The 15,880-nt window shown below is 39.4% G+C and overlaps 1 long non-coding RNA gene across 5 annotated transcripts in view; it reads right to left on the bottom strand.

Annotated features, from left to right (window-relative positions):
- Nucleotides 1-15,880, bottom strand: part of LOC119479398 — a 379,295-nt gene that overhangs the window by 270,420 nt on the left and 92,995 nt on the right. For 4 of the 5 annotated variants that reach the window (XR_005204671.1, XR_005204673.1, XR_005204674.1 and 1 more), the window contains one exon: nt 6,071-6,149. The exons of the other annotated variant lie outside the window; for it this stretch is intronic. This is a non-coding gene — a long non-coding RNA (uncharacterized LOC119479398). The remainder of the gene's footprint in view (nt 1-6,070; nt 6,150-15,880) is intronic. 5 annotated transcript variants of the gene reach the window in all.

The following is a 15,880-nucleotide window of genomic DNA, read 5'->3' as shown; positions in this document are numbered from 1 at the left end:
TCCAACTGATTTGAGGAATGAACACTGAACATGGGTTGATTGGTGCTAATGGAACAAGGCCTTCCTGTGTTTTGCATACACTTTTGTGACTTCCATAAGTCAGGTCAGGTGGGCGGCTTCACAGCCTTCTTCTGCCCTCCCCATTGCCTCCAATATACTTTTTACACTAGTCCCTAACAGTCTATTCTCTAAACATGTCCTGTCTTTGTACTGTAAAGTTTCCTGCATGTAATAAAGATATTAATCATACTGGCACTGATCACAATGACCAGTCAGGTGTTTTCTAGAGCGGTCAATAGATTAAAATATTTAATCACGATTAATCTCCTGATTGTCCATAGTTAAAGCAGCAGTGGGTAGAATTGGAGCAAATATGATTAATAAAAGTTATTTTTATAAAACGGTCACTATATCCTGACAGTAGTGCATGAGACAGGTAATCTGAAAAAAATCATGTGCCTCTGTATCCTCCGGTGCTCCTAATGGCATCTGCAAGATTTCACAGACCGGAGGAAAACCACCAATCAGAGCCGAGCTGGAGCCTTGCCGTCTCTGAGCAGTGTACTGTTTAGCTGTGAGAAAGTTTGTGACCCGGCAGCCATGTTGAGATCGGTTGAGGAAATACGAAGCACCGCTCACCAGCAATTTTTTTTTCATTTAACAGCTAAACAGTACACTACAAGATGTTTCTGAAAACATTTGAGCCAAGAAATAGGCATTACAGTAACAGAATATTGATTCATATTTGATCAGCGCTGCGTAGTTTGACCATTTGTAGAGAAGTCTAGTTACTTCTTAGAACACTTAAATTGTAATATGCTAAATGGTTATTGTGGAATTTTTTCCCAATGATGACAAAAATATTCTGGCTAAAAAAAATAAAAAAATACATTTCCCCAGTTTAATCCGGTGTCCCTGTGTTAATTGTTCATATATCTCTTGTTATATGTCAAATATATGTAAAAAAATAAATAAAAAATCAGCATCAGGCATTCAGATTCATACATTTTATTCAATAATAATTTTTTTAACACATTTTTATGTTTTTTTTATTTTCTAATGATTTTTCTTTATCATTTCAATCATTACTTTGAATGTATCTTATATTTGTATTCTTTAATTTATTCATTATTATAATTATCATTCATTAGGGACCATGCAGAATATATAACACATGTAACGTAGGTGCTGTAACATTATTTAGGTCATGAGAAACTAAAACTCTCTAGCCTACTACATTGGGAATTATTAAAATCATAACCTATCTTTTACCTTATCAGCTGTTGACAGCACTGGATGGATGATGATTTAATGCCATGAAAATACCAGTATTTATTTATTTATTCATTGATTGAGTGATTATTTATACATACTTATTATATAGATTATATATACACATATATATTTTTAATTTATTTTCTTTAATTTTTTTTTTTTTTTTTTTACATACAGTATATGCACATTACACTATGCACATATACTGCATATATGCATTTTACACTAGCTTTTTTTTTCCCAGCCCCTCCAGTTGCCTGGTCTGGTCTTGGTGGTCTTCTCTTCGACCTGCGGGGGGTTGTTTTTCTCCTCAAGTAGCTTATTCAAGTGCTCCACTTGCTTCTGGAGGGACCCTTTTTCCACAATCAGTCTGACCACTTCGGTGTTACACTGCTTCACCTTCTCTTCCTGAGAGCTCAGGCTGACCTGATGTGAAACCTTCAGCTGCTCAAGCTGCAGCTGAAGAGCTTCATTTTTGTCTTTCTCAGCCTGAAGCTCAGCTGAGAAGCGTTGGAGGCTGGACATGTAAGCCACTCTGAGGTCCTCGAACTTTTGAAGAATCTCTGATTTGATCTCCGTGGTCCTTTCCAGTTCTTCTTTCAGTGTGCTGATAAACATTTGATTCAGCTCCTTCTGACGATCCAGGTCTTTTGTGGTTTTGTCCAGTTTGTGCATGAAATTCCTGCTGTAAAATTCCACCAAATCCAACAAAATGTTGAATTCATCCCCTTCCTTCTCCAGGTTGAAGGGGTGTTCCATATCACACTCCATTTGTCGCTGGTAGAGTCTTCTTCCAAATGCCATGAGTAGATGCAGTCTGTCTCACTGATGAGCCGTTCTGTCTCAATTGAAAAACTTTGCTCTCTCTCACAATGGTGTGATCTCGAGTTTAACTTCAATTCGTACTAACTTGAGAGCCACTATAATGTAAACTTCCCAGACCTGGTGGCTTTATGACATCACAAAACATTAAAGAACTCGAAACATTCTATGATTTCATCGAAGCACTCAGAACATTCTATGATGTCATCGAAGCACTCGGAACATTCTATGATGTCATCGAAGCACTCGGAACATTCGATGATGTCATCGAAGCATTCTGAACATTTTTTTCACGTTTTTTTTATTTATACTTACTTTTTATTGTACTGTACTTTTTATTTATGCCTTTATTGTACACATGTACATCATATACAATCAACATATACAATAAAAAAGCAAAAAATAATTATTCATAATGCCGAAGTTATATGTATCATATTATGTTAATTTAATCACTTAAAGGTCTTACTGGCTTTTTTGTTTTTAACATTAGGTAAGATGCTGCTATATTGTTTGAATTAATTAATAAAGTGCAGGGAAGTTGGTTCTTGTTCTTATGAATATGGAATTTTTCATAGTGAGTGAAGAAGACATAAAGCTGCAATTTATCACAACTGCAAGTCCAAAATAAGCCACGGAGGAACAACCTTAAAACATTTGGAACAACTCATTTAATCAGACACTTATTATTTTGCAATTCATCCCCATGATGCTGCTCACAGTGACCGACTCGTCTGCCGACAGCACGGAGCTAGACAGCTCCATTTAATGGAGGTTCCGTGAGTTACATTATGGTGCGTTCAAGCTCTGCTCAGTACAAATGAGCATTGGACAGAGGAAATTGTGACCTGTTTACCTTCCCAACACTATCTCTAAACAGCTTATAATATATAATTACAACTACTAATGACAACATTTTTTTTAATCAAAGCAAATATTTAAATAAAAATACAGTAATTTATTTCCTAATAATTTTTGACGGTTAGAATGCAGCACAACGTGGAAGTGAAAGCAGCGCTCTGTTTATTTAAATGTGAAATTGCAGTGAAAATATTTTGTCCCTTAAATCTATGAATAATTGTGATAAATAATCGTGATCTCAATATTGATTAAAATAATCGGGATTATCCTTTTGGCCATAAATTGGCAAGAAATGTATTATTTTGAGTACCCTTTTCCCATTCGTTCCACTACTTCTTCTGATACTGGCTTTCGGCTACTTTAAATTGAGTGTTCATGTCTTCACTTTGCAGCATTAGCCCAATAGGCTACTGATCCTATCTCTTTTTAATAATGACACAGCATTTCAAGTGTACATACTGTGAGTCTGAAAGGGTTAAAGGTTATCACTGAATTACAGCTAAACGTTCCCTTACTTTCCGACTTCATCATCCATCTTTGTACGGCATTCATGTGAAACTTCCTTCACGGAATTCATTTTTTCCAGTGTACCGTATCGGACAGCACGTGACTGCCGGGATGCATTCTGTACAATTACTCCACAACAAGCTCTCCAGCTGACGGCCCCACTTCCTCGCTCAATCAGCCTCTATACTGCTCTTTCCATTGTTGATTGCAGTTTGTCTTCCTGTATTCTGTTGGGAGTTATTATGTATTGTATTTTGGGTTTTGCTGCCAGCTGCAAAGAGCCTATGAAGCATTAAAGTCTATAGTCTAAGCCTTTAAAGAGGGCGTTCTTTACTGTGATTATGGGCACAAATGAAAACACAAAAAGACGGCATGCGTGCTGAGTAAGGTTAGGAAAAATAAGCTACTTTATGCATATTATGGCAAACCAAATGTGTATTTGAAGCTAACAATACTTATTATGTATACTTAATATTGTTTATGGAAATAGAGAAATTTTCTGAAGCTAATATGGCTTTACAAACACAGCTTATGACTAAAACTAAGCCAAAAGCTGTTCTCTTTGCACAATTTCCCCAGCGGTTACTGGCACATTCTCCCCACGATTTTGATACAACTGCTTCACACGTCAAATAAGACATTTGTGACTAATATAGAACTATGGCAGTCACGTTACAAACAAATCTACAAAGGATGTGCAATAAGTTGCCAAATAACGTTGCATTGGCAAAAGTATTGTTTTGGCAAAAGTTGAGATTAGTTGACCCACTTGCTCAACTTCCCCCTTCTAATATTATTGTCAGCATTACTGAAGTATGAAATATGACTGAATCTCTGGTTTATTTTACTCCAGAATGATACATACATGTATGTACTAGGGGTATAAGAAAATACTGAATATCGCGATATTATGTTTTGTGATACTGTATCGATTCTCAAAAACACTATTGATTTTTAATTAATAGTTTATATGCAAAGATTAAAGGTCCCATATTGTAAAAAGTGAGATTTTCAGGTCTTTTACATTATATAGCAGGTTTAAGTGCTATATAAATACTGTTTAAGTATCAAAACGCTCAATAAACAGAGAAACACACACAGCGTGTATTCAGAAATTGCATGTTTAAAGATTTGTGATGTCACAAATACACAATATTTAAACCATTACACGGTTTTAAACTTGAACATTCTAAATGTTCTAAAAACTGTTGCCCAGCAACCCAATTCCATTGCAATTCCATTGAAATGCACTAAAACGTAGCGTTTCAGACAGAGGGTAAATATAGGTATATTCAGGCAGACAGTACGAGGAAAATAATGTGTTTTTTGAACATTACAGCATGTAAACATGTACTATTAGAAACACAAAATACAAGTATGAACCTGAAAATGAGCATGAAATGGGACCTTTAATTCAGTCAATACTTTATGTATGTGCCCTCTCAAAGTAGTGCTATGATGTTGGATGTTACAGGGACTGTGATAAATGCAAATCCAGATCATCTGTTCTGATTGCATAAAAATGTCAACTTTTTTTTTACTCAGATTTTATGCTTGTGGTGTGTTCTTTATACTATGACATTTTCCTAAAATTTAATTTTAAAAAAAAATCGCAATATATCGCCATGTATTGAATCGTAACCCCTGTATCACGATATGTATCGTATCGCCAGATTCTTCCCAATACACAGCCCTTGTATGAACTGCAGTTTAAGTGATCAGAAGCATGCAGATAACTACTTAAAATGTTAATTGTTGCAAGGTACTTACATCACCTACAGCTAGGGGTGTAACGATACGTGTAATTGTATTGAACCGTTCGGTACAGGACGTTCGGTTCGGTCTGCGTCATCCTTTCGGTACGCCCTTTGACCCAACAGATGTTTATGTCTACTAACCGCAAACAGAAATTCTGGAGAGCAAGTTTTACCCGGAAAGTTTTGGCAGCGCACTAGTTGTTGTTTGTCAGCTGTAGCAGCACTGTATGCTAGGTGGTTAAGCCCGATTCACCGGGTTAATCAAGCTCAATGGGCAACGATTTGCATCAAACTGTATGCTCACACTTAAACGGAAGTCGGGTATATCTGGGGATTCACTTCAAACATTTAATTTAAGATGGCATTCACCCAAATGTGTCAATTAACAGAGCCAAACAAAAACACACTGGACGCTGAGTCCTCTCCACAGCGTTCAGGCGACCACACACGATTGTCAATACCAAATTAAAGCATATGTTCAAAGTGTTTTGAGCTCCGCTACAATGTACCCTCACGTGTGTATTTCAGTGAAAGCTTCAGTTCAGTTCAGGAATTATCAACGAGTCAGAGTCTTATGATGGATTACAAATGTTTTCAGAAAGATCTTGTAGCTCAGCTCTGATTGGTTGTTTTCCTCCAGTCTGTCAAATCTTGCAGATGCCATTAGGAGCATCGGAGGACACCGGAGGACACCGGAGGACACAGAGGAACATGATTTTTTTTCAGATTACTGTCAGGATATAGTGACCATTTTATAAAAATAACTTTTTTAATCATATTTGCTCCAATTTTACCTACTGCATCTTTAAATATGCAGTTCTGTTTCATGATGTAAACAAACCACATACCTATCAGCTGTGCGCTCGAGATCAGACTGGAAACAGATGGTGAGATGGATGATACTTGCTATCTTCCCACGTTGGTTGCCTACGATTTAAACAGAAAACATGTGTTATATTATGGTATTTACTGGAAATGACATACAATACAGCCAACAGCAAGTAGGAAACTTTCAGGCGATCTTCTGGCGATCTCCCTCCTCCAGCCAGCTGCCACCTTATTTAAATTTTTGTAGTGAAATGAGGAGGTGCTGTTTATAATTCCTCATTTCAACTTCACGAATCAGCCGTTCCTCGTCCATTGCGGCTCTTTCAACGTAAGTGACAGAAGTAAATAGAAACAGGGCGTCCCACCAAAGTTCAGCTCGGATCGTCATCGCTCTGCGCAGCGCTGCATCGATCGTGAAGAAAACAAACACTGCAATAAAAATGATTTTGTCGCTGATGCTCGCTCCCGTCTCGTCACATTCAATTAGGACACGGTGTAATATGTACACACAGCATCCCAATACGCTAGACCTCTCTGTGTTTTAACATATATGCTAAGGCTCATATGAGACACCACGGAGTAGCCTAAAGGTCTATCAACAAGCTTGTAACGATCATCTCTGGTTTACTGTCGGGTTTTTGTGGTTTGAGAGTGTGGTTTCTTTGGTAATTCTCACAATATTCCATCACTCATTGGGCATATTAGTCAGGATATGAAAATCCACCAGCTTGTAAGTAACTATGAGTAAGTAAGTAAGTAAAACTTTATTTATATAGCACCTTTTAAAACACAAACACAAACATATGTGGATGAGGCCTATAAAGAGGCTTGCCTATAAAGATGGGTTTTTAGAAGCGTCTTGAAGCAGTCCTAAGATTCAGCCGCTCTGATAGATTGGGGGAGGTGATTCCAGAGGGTTGGGGCTAAGACAGAAAAGGCCCGATCACCTTTTGCAGTTGGAGCGGGGGATGGATAGAAAAGCCAAGATTGTAACTGGATGCAAGGTCATGCAGTGACTTATACAGTATGATTTAAAGTAGTTTGACTGAGGCAGGTCTAGAGGGAATTACAATAGTCTAGACGGTAGAAAATTAAAGTGTGAATTAATAGTTCAAGATCCGTAGAAGACAAGATGCATCGGCTTTTTGCAATGTTTCCTAGCTCCTCAGCTGGAGAAAACAGGACTGGAAAAGTTAGTGACATGATGGTCAAAAGTCATATACTGGTGAAAGATGATATCAAGGTTATTAGCGGTAGGACTGATATTTGAATGTTACGGGCCAATAAACTGATGAACTGCAGTGGCAAAATTATCAGTTCCAATTGAAAGAATTTCAGTTTTAGCTTAATTTGAGTGGAGAAAGTTAAGAGACTGCTAGGCAATCATGGAGAGAGGACAGTTGAGTCAGGTTATTTGTTTTAGCTGAGAAATAGATCTGTGTGTCATCAGCATAACAGTGATATAACACGTCATGAAAGCGGCTGAACAAATGACCCAGAGGAAGCATGTACAACGAGAAAAGGATTGGTCCAAGGACCGACCCCTGAGGGACTCAGCACCGCAAGGGAGCTGAGGAGGATACATGATTGTTGATGCAAACATTGAAATATGTATTTGTCAAATAAGAATAAAAACTGTTTAAAGCTGTACCAGATATGCCAACCCAATTTTGCAAGTAAAATAGCATGATCGACAGTGTCAAAGGCAGCAGTTAAGACCAACAGGTTAGGATGGAATATTCCCCCTTTGTCTGCATGCGTAAGAATGTCATAGGGTATTCTTAGTAAAGCTGTCTCAGTATTGTGCTTGTGGCAAAAGCCTGATTGAAGTTTGTTGAATATTTTGTACCTAATTATTATTTTTTGTGTAAACGCAGCCTCTGTTGTACACATTACATTCCCTCTAGAACCTTAAAGTTCAAACTGCGCCTATGAGAGGCCTGTGGTTACACTGGGATGCTCCCAGGTGTAAATGTGTGAAATGGTGTGAGTGTGAAACAGGACATTTGGTGAAAAAGAACATGCCTGCTGAGTGAATCTTTGCTGGATAAATACCGTTTAATAAAGTCAAATAAAGCTCAGTAGGAAGACCAGTGTGGCCAAACAGATCACTTGGCAGGAGCTCAGTATTGCATAAGAAAATACAACACTAACCTTGAAGTTAACCGTTCCCTTTCTCTGTGTTCACGTTGTCCCTCTTCGCTACTGAAACTCGCCTTTTCCTGCATATGTTTTGAATTATTTTGATAGCTCACAGGGATTAAACATTGGTGGACAGTTGTGGGATGAAGAGCATAGTTGCTGCTATCTTGTGATCTTGTTAGTACAGCTCTAACAAATGGACAGATGAGAACATTTGGTCACCAGATTTTCCTCTTGTGTTTTTCCCCATGTTGTGTCTGTCCTTCATTAGTATTAGCAGGATAAACTGGAAGTTATTAGGAAAACATTATCAGTCAGTGGCCATGGACCTAACAGTGAGAACAGCTGACAGATCGAGGGATAATGAGAGTAGATGATGTTACCCATGAGGAGCACCAACCCTTGTGTGGGAGTTGGGTGGAGGAGGCTCATTGCTCATACAGGAGCAATCTTATCATTGTCATTAATAGCATCCTGCTGCTCATGTCCTTTGCTGCAGCATAGGTGGAGCTCCACCGCTCTCCTTTTTGTTTTTGCATTCCAGTACAAATATTGATATTGGACTGTTATCAGGCCATTAAATAAGCGTTATCGGTCACTATTAGGACCATAGATGTGGGTCAGTAGGGGCCTAAAACGCCTACTATGTTGTAAAAGTGAAAGCAAAACTTATAAGCGACATTTTTTAACACGTTCTTAAACTGGATGAAACGTTACGTTTTGAACACAAACAAAAAGGCTTCTTTAGGTTTAGGCAACAAAAACAGTTAAGATTAGGGAAAATGATTGTGTTTTGGCTTCAAATAACTACATTTCAAAAGTGAAAGTTAAACTTAACACTTGTTAACACAAAGAAAACTATATGATGATGTTTTCACACAGGACACAAACCCTGGCCTCCTGGATGATAACTCTTTGTTTGGTCAACACGTTCTCACTCCCAGATACCGTCGCTTGGTCAGTGCCCCTCGGTATTGGAGTCCAACACACTGGGTACCCCACTTGCGTTATTTTTGGATGGACCTGGGACAAGGGATATTACTTGGTACTGGGTTATTTCGGTCAATACCTTAAAAGGTATCGAGTACCGATACCCAGCCCTACCTACTAGCAATATGCACTTGCCAATGACCCTAACCTAACCTAGCCCGAACTTCTTTGGACGGTGGGCAAAAAAACGGCAGCACCTACAGGAGCAGGGAGAACAAGCAACCTCCGCACAGAAAGGCACAACAAAAAAATGACAAATATCTAAATCGTGGCTCATCTTGTCACATGCAAAAGTCATCTATCAAAGTAACACTTTTCATTTCTTTGTCGGTCTAATTTCCCTAATCTTTGAAGCACTCAAGACTAAATGCTTAACAAGTCTTCTCACAGAGAAGAGACTAAATCATTTGTGCCCAAACAGGTGCATCAGTTCCCATGTAAAAGGAAAGTGTATTGAACATTGATGTGAAGTGTGACACATTGCACTAACAAAGAGAAGCAGCAGTCATAAGTTGAAACTAAACAAAATTAATAAAGTGGGTTGATGAATATTTCTGACTTGAAACCTAATATACAACCCCATGCAGTACTTTTTCCCCCCATCATCCTTGTTTTTCTTGTATGTGTAAAACCATTACATGAGGTAATAATGAACATTAGCGGCTGGATTCAGAGGGAAATCTGGATTTCCTTCTATCCCCATACAGGAGGCAACCACAGTTCTGCCAACTGAGTTCTAACAATGTGTGTGGTGACAGGAGAGAAAGGCTGATGAAAAAGTCAATTCAAACATGATTATCCTCTTTCTAAAGACAAACAGAAGGGGGTCGACTTCAAGACGAGCATCATGGGAAATGTGGCAAAGTGTGAAGACGACGAGGGATAGTTGCTAGTAGCTGCTAGCATTAACTGGAAACAGGTCAGCTGTCAAAACAACACCCATGCAGAGGGAGAATGGAGGAAGGGAAGCGGAGATGTGAGGAGGAGGGCGAAGGAATTCTGGGATGCACAGACCCTCCTCTGGCCTCCTCTCAGCTCCCCCCCCCTCCTCCATTTCTCTCTCTTCCTCAGTCAGGAAACCCCCAGCGGTTTTGAATGGAAACCAGATCTCTCATCTTTCGTCTGCATGTTGCGCTGGGATGTCCCGGGCTCATTATCCTGCTCATTATACTCCCTTTTTATTCCCTAACATAAATACTATCTCCCCCATGTCTTTGTCTGTCTCTCCCTTCTTCTCGTTTTTCTCCATCTTTCACTCACTCTCTCTGTTTTTTCATCTCTCTGTCACTGTTTCTGCCCCTCAAACCCCTCCACGTCCTCCTCCAGGTCCCTAGTTGACTATTAGAGGGCCAATGATGTAATCAACTGCTCATTAGTCATTGTGATTGACAGCTGGCATTGTGGGAGGGGTGGGGGGGAAGCACGTTGGTGGGTCAGCCCATCACTGCTGGGCAACTTCTTGATTTAATTTCAAGACAGAGGGAGAGAGAGAGAGGGGAGGATGGGTTTTGTGAGAGAGAGAGAGAAGCAGATGCATGCATAGGCGTGTGTGGTTGTATATCAGACACTGGAAGGTCCAAGGCCAAAGCTGGCCTGCAGAGAGCTGTCACACATTGAGACATGGTTTGGATGGCTGACATGCAAGTTGATTTTTTTTCCCCTGAGTGTGGGAAATTTAGCAAATCAGATGCATATGATATGTTGTTTTTAGCTTTTTGCTGTTGTTTGTGCTTTTATGTGAAACCTTTTCTGCTGCCGTCTTGGCCAGGAGTCCCTCGGAAAGGAGAATTTTGAATTTCAATAGGAATATCCTGGTAAAATAAAGGTAGAATAAAAATATATATAGGTAATTTAAAAGTCACTCATGAATATGACATTGAAACATTGCACAAAGCGTCAAATGTCCTGATATCTAACCCAGAATTCAACACAGTGCTCAGTCCATACCAACTCAAGATTCAATGTTCAAGTTACATTTATTGTCATTCTACAATCAGTGGGCTCACTTTTCAGGTTCTGAAAAGTGAAGCCAATGCAGAAGTGCCTTAAAATGGCATATTTTCTAATAGCCAGCAGAGGGCGACTCCTCTGGTTGCAACAAGAAGTCTGATTGTATAGAAGTCTATGAGAAAATGAGCCTACTTCTCACTTGATTTATTACCTCAGTAAACATTGTAAACATGAGTTTATGGTCTCAATCGCTAGTTTCAAGTCTTCTTCAATACAACATGATGTTCATTTAGTAAATGATGGTCCCATTTAGAGTCAAATAGACCATAAAGCAGGGGATGCTTTAGGGTGTGGCTACCTTGTGATTGACAGGTCGCTACCATGCTGTTGTCCGGTCTGGGTGTTTTTTGTCTTAGAAATTTAACCCTTTCACGGTGTCTTTACAGCTCAGGAAACTTAATCGTAACATTTTGGTTGCCAAAAAATGCCTTATGCACCCTCTCACTTCTGGTTCCAAAAAAACAAAATGACGACGGCCAAAATGCAGAACTCGAGGCTTCAAAACGGCGGTCCACAAACCAATGGGTGACGTCACGGTGACTACGTCCACTTCTTATATACAATCTATGTCTACAACACAGGGTTGCATACGCAAATGCATTTCAGCATTTCAGACAGAAGGTGAAAGCAGATGCCGTAGCACAGCCAGTATGAGAAAAATAAAGTGTTTTTTGAACATTAAAGCATGTAAACATGTTCTAGTAGAAACCCAAAATACAAGTATGTACCTGAAAATAAGCATCATAGGGCCTCTTTAATAGTTTTTGGACACCAATGGAGGCCTAATGGAACAGAGGAATACAAAATATCAGCTTTGGTTACACAGAAGATACATGGAAGCATCAGTTAAATGATGGTTTTGTTTTTTCATGGGGATTGTTGACAATAAGAAAACATAGAATATCACCAGACTCATCCTTTAATTAGAAAAGAAAGGATCCCAGTTTTGAATGTTTTTTTTAAATAACATCTAAATTGTGAATCATTGTCCGTTGCTATTTGAATTTAATGTACAGCACAATTAACAAGAGTGAAGCCCACCCTGTAAATCACCCAGGCAGGGTAGACAGATGGGGAGTGCAGCCTGCTGGTTGAAGTGACCTCGGTTGGGGAGCCTGTCAGACAGAACGACGTCTTGCCTTACTCCTGATTTTCTCCTGAATACAAATATTACAACGGTAACGACAAGTGGCTTCATAACATGTCAGATTGAACATTAGTCATTAATCAAAACTGTCTCTCTCTCACTGAGACCGAGGCCTCTTATTATGTGGCGCTACACACTCGTGGCGATTGTAGCCGTCACTCATCGTGCAGTACTGTTCTTCCTGGAGATGGAGTGACAGCACAGCAGCTGTTGGGTAAACATCCCATTTAAAGTTGGACAGGGAAGCAACTGTAACGGTAGGAACCGACTCAAATCTTAAGTCTTTTTTCGAAAAACAGTATTTAAATTGAAACAGTGGCACTTAGCAATGCAGATTGATGGTGGATTCCCTTTATTATTTCCACAAACTTCACCTCATTAGATATCATTGTGCTGCTACCAAATTGAACTTTGAAGTTGAAAGTGACAGATCTGAGTTTAATATTGAATCTGCAGCGTGCCCTTCACTCAAGGGAGTGCAAACAATTAATGTTTGACAGATGATAATGATGCAGAGACTGAAGGACAGAGTGTGAAAGTAATGGACAGAAGAGTGGCAGGGAAAGATGGATGAGGACAGTGTGGGATGGACAGATGAAGGGAGGAGAAGAGGGAGGTCTGACGTTGATTAATGAGCCTCTCAGTGTGTGTGTGTGTGTGATGTCAGGAAGGGTCGCCAACCACAGTATGACAGGCTTGTTGGGGCCTTTATTATTATTTCTCAATGCAATCTTAATATGAATATAGGCTACGATGATAAGATCAGAAATAAACACATTAAGTGTGTTGAAAACAAGAGCACAGTTAAGGGACTGTCTGAAAATGATTAGGCGGGGAGGGAGGGCAGAAAAGAATGAGGGTTATACATATTTTATTTTTGCTGGGAAGTCCGGTTTTTGGAGAGCAGGGGGAGGGTCTTGTAACTTTTTTCAAATGCCATATTTGTATTTGATGTCAGTCTGTCCTTGTGAGAGTTATTGTAAAAAAGAAAGACAAAAAAAACTAAATAAAGACCAAATAGTTACATCAAATGATAGCTTTTCTGTGTGCCGTTTATTTATTTATTTAAAAAGGATCCCAATACCAATGGCACCAGCTAGTCTTCCTAGGGTCCGCAATCAATTTCGATTTTTGGTGAGGTAAGTTGATTTGGTCATCACCCGCTGTTCTAGTGAAATGACTGTGAACGTCCCTGCATTTGGTTATTTGACTGTATAAAAACTCGGGTTTAGTAGAATAAATGTTTTTTCTAAAGAATAAGACTGTGGTTAAGGCAAATCTTTTCTCTACTGGTAACCATGATAGTTTATGATGCATGCTGTCTGTGTTCGTTTTTATGGGGCAATGTAAGACTATAGTCTTGCAGCTCTGTTTTGAGCAATTTCTAATTTCCTCAGTCATAAATGTGTGTGTGGCCTTATGCAGAGAACAACAATCCTGTTTCTGTAACAGGGCTTTATTTTCCGAATTAAAATCAAATCTTAGGACCAATATGTCCGTTTTGAGAAACAAATAGACTGAAAGGTATCTTTCCTGAGATCAAAATTCTTCAACACATGTGCCTCCTACATCACTTTATTCTGCAATGCAGCAGAAAGGTACAGTGAAGAACAAATTGTCATATAACCACTACTTCCAAGTCCTCCAAATTAAACAACAAAATATGCCGTGACTTTTAAAAAAACGACACATGGAAGCATTTATCTATATTTATCTGTGCCTTTCAGAACTTTTACAAATCACTGTTGAAAAATAAAACTGTTTTATCATGTGACAACCCAATGGTTAAGGTTTGGGAACAAAAATTACTCGGTTAGATTTAGGGAACAATTGTGATTTGGGTAAAAAAAGACTGCGGCCTCCAGTGTTAAAGTCTGATAGTTTCTTGACCAATCCATCCACCCTGACCTCCTCCTTATGTGACCTTTGTTGCTCTATTACTATCCCAATATCATCACCTGACTTCCTCCTTTGTTCCCATTATGATTACTACGGCTGCTGGAGGCTGTTTGGGGCACTTGCAGAAATGACTTATGTTGTTTTACTTGGGAGGACAGTGTCAGTAATTTGTGTACAGTCCCCAAGTTCTGAATGCTAATTGATTTGGAGTTTCAGCTTACATTTTTCACTAAGGTTCAATCATAGACTGTATATAAGAAGTGGACATAGTCACCGTGACGTCACCCATTGGTTTGTGGACTGACGTTTTGAAGCCTCGAGTTTGGCATTTTGGCCGTCGCCATCTTGTTTTTTTGGAACCAGACGTGACACGAGAGGATGGAGCTAAGTACAAGGGAGAACTGCATAAGGCATTTTTTGGCAACCAAAATGTGACGATTAACTTTTATGAACTGAACACACACCGTGAAAGGGTTAAAGTTCTAAGACAAAAACATGAACAACTCCCAGACCTGACAACGCCATGGTAGCAACCTGTCAATCACAAGGTAGCCACGCCCTAATGCATCCCCTGCTTTATGGTCTATTTGACTCTAAATGGGACCATAATTTACTAAATGAACATCATGCTGTATTGAAGAAGACTTGAAACTAGAGATTGAGACCATAAACTCATGTTTACAATGTTTACTGAGGTAATAAATCAAGTGAGAAGAAGCTCATTTTCTCATAGACTTCTATATAATCAGACTTCTTTTTGCAACCAGAGGAGTCGCCCCCTGCTGGCTATTAGAGAGAATGCAAGTTTATGGCACTTCAGCATTGGCTTCACTTCTCAGACCTGGAGGTTGCCGCCTGGTTATTTGTCCACCAGCAGAGAATATCTGTACTGTAGAAGTAGAAGTTAATGTGAGGAAGAGTATAAGAAACAGTTTGATAAGTCCATGCCCACATGAAGACCAGGATATGTGGTTGAAAGTTCCAGAAAATACTAGGTGGAGCTGAGATTATTTTGTCAAACTATAATTTCCATGGTAAAACTCGAACCACAAACTCATAATAGGAATGTCATTTAAGTATAAATGGACTCATTTTCTGTTATGTCACTTTCACTACTAAACACCAACGACCAATTCGGTTCGAAGGCACAGGCAAAACTCCTGAAGGTCACGACCTCTGCTCTGCAAACTTCCTGTTATTAGCCGACCAGATGATAACATCCTGATGACATCACCTGCTCATCCATCATTTGACTGGCTGGAGCGCCGCTGCGGTGATTGCAAGGCCATTGATAGTGATTGGTGATTGTGGTGGGATGCTGATTATGGTAAGCACTCGTGCAATTGTGTACCAATTGTGTGTGTGTGTGCGTGCGTGTAATAGTAAATGATGCTCCAGTCAGTCAGCTGCAGAGATGTGTTCACATTAAAAACCTGATTACTGTTCAACCTGCTGACCCTAACCATGAACCCTGACAACTGCACAGCTTCTTCCTCTTCCTCTTCCCCTGTTTCTGTCTTTGTCGTCTCATCACTCTCATCTTTTCTTTCCCCCCCTTTTCTTTCTTAGTTACAGATGCTGTTTAGTAGAATAAACCACAGTTATACATGCCTTATCACCCTCAAGAAACATCTTTTAAAGT

This window comes from Sebastes umbrosus, chromosome 20 (assembly GCF_015220745.1).
Source record: "Sebastes umbrosus isolate fSebUmb1 chromosome 20, fSebUmb1.pri, whole genome shotgun sequence".
NCBI classification, from domain to species: domain Eukaryota; kingdom Metazoa; phylum Chordata; class Actinopteri; order Perciformes; family Sebastidae; genus Sebastes; species Sebastes umbrosus.
This window is presented reverse-complemented; position numbering and strand designations above follow the sequence as displayed.